The sequence below is a fragment of the Fundulus heteroclitus genome, chromosome 21, assembly GCF_011125445.2.
Source record: "Fundulus heteroclitus isolate FHET01 chromosome 21, MU-UCD_Fhet_4.1, whole genome shotgun sequence".
Lineage (NCBI taxonomy): Eukaryota > Metazoa > Chordata > Actinopteri > Cyprinodontiformes > Fundulidae > Fundulus > Fundulus heteroclitus.
The window spans coordinates 25,095,786-25,099,616 of NC_046381.1; the positions used below are offsets into that span (position 1 = coordinate 25,095,786).

Genomic DNA, 3,831 nt, shown 5'->3' on the forward strand with positions numbered 1-3,831 from the left:
CATATGGATATGGAGGACTCTTTGGAGTATGATAAAGTTAAAGAAGCTGTTCTTCAAAAATATGACATCAATCCTGAGACGTACAGATTGAGATTTCGATCACTGGAAGTAAAAGCAGATGAAACTCCAAAAGAACTGTATGCAAGACTGAAAGAGTTATACGGAAAGTGGGTGATGCCAAAACAAAAAACTGTGCATGAGGTCAGTGAAATAATCATTTTGGAACAATACTTAAGAATGCTGTCTCCTGAGTTGCAGATATGGATAAAAGAACATAACCCAACATCGGCTGCAGAAGCTGCACAGTTGGCTGATGTGTTTGTGGCCGCACGGAAAAAGGGACAACCATGGAATCAAACAGCATGGAAAGTGAGGGAGGTTTCAAACCCTGTTCCCCACTATCAAAAGGCAGGGGAGAGTAAACCTGTAAAGACCCAGCCATGGAATGCACCATCAAGAGCCCCAACCAAGACAGTGGTTTGTTATCTGTGTGGGATGGAAGGGCACACAAGACCAATGTGCCCGAAAAACTCTACAAAGATAACACAAATGTGTTTCGGGCCGAGAAAAAGCGTGGATTCTAAAGTACCGTTGGGCTTGAGGACGACCTTAATTGAAGTTGAGGGTAAGCAATTAAAGGCCCTCATTGATTCAGGAAGTACACAAACCCTGGTACACAGAGACTTTGTTCCAGCAAATAAAGTGAATGTGGAAACAATGCCTGTCCGTTGTGTTCACGGACATGAGTTATTATATCCAACAGCAGAGCTGTATATTAAAGTACAAGGCCAACTTTACCTTTTAAATATTGGTGTGGCTGAGAACTTGCCATTTCCAGTAGTTTTGGGGCAAGATCTGCCAGTGTTGTGTGATTTATTGACCTCTAGCAATATGTGTAATGTGGCGTTAACCAGATCTCAGGCTAGTAAAAGGGAGGAGTTTCTTCAACCGCTCTGTGCCTTGCCTTTTTATGATGCAGACCTAGAGACCGTGCCCGGGAAGTCTCGCAAGTCCCGCAAACAGCGACGGCAAGAGAAATTTCAACACACTGTTGTAGAACCATCTTCTAGCCCTAAGCCTGAGTTACCTTTGGGGTTTAAAATCCCTGCTAACATCATTGAGATGCAACACAATGATCCAGCTTTAACGCCTTTATTTCAGAAAGCAGAGGGAAACCAACAACCTGAACAAGGTTCAACCAAGCGGGAGGAATTTTTTTTGAAAGATGGCATCCTGTATGGTCAACAGGGGTCAGCATTGCAGTTGGTGGTTCCTAGACCAGTCCAGAAGCTGGTGTTGTCCTTAGGGCACTCCATTCCATGGGCTGGCCATCTTGGAAAGCACAAGACAATGGCCCGCATCAGAAAATATTTTTTCTGGCCTGGAATACAAGCTGATGTGGCTTTGTTCTGCAAAGGCTGCCCTCAGTGCCAAAAGTCTTCTCTGAAGATCCCCTCCAGAGCTCCTCTTCAGTCGTTACCAATTATCAACACCCCATTTGAACGGCTGGGAATGGACATTGTTGGTCCCCTGGAAAAAAGTAAAGCAGGCAATCGTTATATGCTTGTGATTCTGGATTATGCTACAAAATATCCACAAAATATCCAGAGGTTTTTCCTTTGAAATCAATAAAAGCTAAAACAGTTGCCTTCTGTCTCATACAGCTCTTCTCACGAGTGGGGTTTCCAGCTGAGATTCTCACTGACTGTGGAACTAACTTTCTGTCCACTCTGTTGAAGCAGGTGTACCAACTCCTCGGGATTAGGAGCCTGAAGACCACACCTTACCATCCTCAGACAGATGGCCTAACCGAGCGCTTCAATCAGACTTTGAAACAGATGTTACGAAAGTTTGTCAATGAAACCGGTACAGACTGGGACCAGTGGCTGCCTTACCTTCTCTTTGCATATCGAGAAGTGCCACAGGCCTCCACTGGTTTTTCACCATTTGAATTGCTGTATGGTTATGAGGTCCGAGGCCCTTTATCTCTGTTGAGGGAGACATGGGAAGGTGTCAAAGAGAGCTCTCAAGCGATAAATGTTGTCTCTTATGTTGTACAGATGCGGGAACGGCTGGAAAGGATGACTGCATTGGCTCAAGTGCACAAAGAAGAAGCACAGAAACGTCAGAAAAACTGGTATGACCAGTCAGCTCGCTATAGGTCTTTTAAGCCTGGCCAGAAAGGGCTGGTGCTCCTTCCGAGTGCAGACAGTAAGCTGCTGGCAAAATGGCAAGGGCCATATGAAATTCAGAACAGACTGGGACAAACAACCTACAAGATTGCCATTCCAGATCAGCCCCGCTCTACCAGAGTGCTTCATGTCAACCTGCTTAAAGAATGGGTGGAGAGACCAAAGGCAGATGTTTTTCTTATTCAGGAGGTTCTAGAGGAGGAGGAAGAGGATACTCAATATCTGCCACAACCCTCACCTCAGTTTCTGGACCTGGATCACCTCTCTGAAGAGAAGCAAGCTCAGGTGAGAGATCTCTGTAAACCAAACATGTTCCAGGGAAATCCTGGTAAAACAGAACTTGTACAACATGACATTGTATTAAAAAATGGAGCTTCTGTGAGAAGACTGAGTTACAGAATACCTGAGCGTCTGTTGGTTTCACTGAAGGAGGAAGTTAACCTGATGCTGTCACTTGGAATTATTGAACCATCAAGGAGTGAGTGGTGCCACCCAGTGGTTCTGGTGCCAAAGAAGGACGGCAGCCTACGCTTCTGCATTGATTTTAGGTATCTGAATGGAATAACACAATTTGACTCATATCCAACGCCTCGTATTGATGACATGGTTGAGCGGCTTGGGAAAGCCAGATATTTAACAACTATAGATCTCTGCAAGGGTTATTGGCAGGTACCCTTGACGGAACATTCGAAAGAATTGACTGCTTTCCGGACCCCCTGGGGCCTGTTCCAGTTTAAAGTCATGCCATTTGGATTACATGGTGCCCTGGCAACATTCCAGCGATTGATGGATCGCCTGTCTGATTTTGCTGCAGCCTACCTTGATGACATAGTCATTTTCAGTTCTACCTGGGAAGAGCACCTGAAACACCTGGAGAAGGTGCTGGAGCGCCTGCAGTCTGCAGGGTTGACCATTAATCCAGCCAAGTGTGCAATTGCCAAGGCTGAAATTGAGTACCTTGGGTTTGTGATAGGAAATGGAGTGATAAAGCCTCAAATAAATAAAATTACAGCTATAGAGTTCTGTCCGCTGCCTGAGACTAGAAAGCAGTTAAGATCTTTTTTGGGTATGGCAGGATTCTACCATCGTTTTATCCCTCATTTTTCAGCCAGGGCTGCTCTACTAACAGACCTCACTGGTTCCCGGAGCCCCCATAAGATCATTTGGACGGAGGAGGCCAAGACCACTTTCCAGGATCTGCGATACTCTCTCAGCAAGAGTCCAGTGCTTCATAGCCCTGATTTTGGAGGGCATTTTATTCTACAGACTGATGCCTCGGAGAGAGGTTTGGGTGGCGTTCTGTTGCAGGGACCACCTGGAGATCGCCACCCAGTGGCTTTTATTAGCCGCAAACTTTTTCCGAGGGAGGTGCGATATTCAACTATTGAAAAAGAGGCACTGGCCATCAAATGGGCCCTGGATTCCTTCAGGTACTACCTTCTCGGAAGAGAGTTCACCTTAGAAACTGACCATAAAGCTCTGCAATGGATAGAGAAGATGAAAGATACTAATGGAAGGATTACGTGCTGGTACCTTGCAATCCAGCCGTTTCGATTCACCATCCACCATATTCCTGGCAAGGACAATTGCATCGCGGACTGTCTCTCTCGCTGTCCCAGCAAGAGATTTGAAGAGGGGG

The 3,831-nt window shown here is 45.8% G+C and overlaps 1 long non-coding RNA gene across 1 annotated transcript; it reads right to left on the reverse strand.

Moving 5' to 3' along the window:
• Positions 1-1,138: 1,138 nt before the first annotated feature.
• LOC118556723 lies at positions 1,139-1,983 on the reverse strand. Its single transcript, XR_004927309.1, has 2 exons — positions 1,896-1,983; positions 1,139-1,530 (listed from the first exon to the last, which is right to left on the reverse strand). It is a non-coding gene; the product is annotated as an uncharacterized LOC118556723 (long non-coding RNA).
• Positions 1,984-3,831: the final 1,848 nt, after the last annotated feature.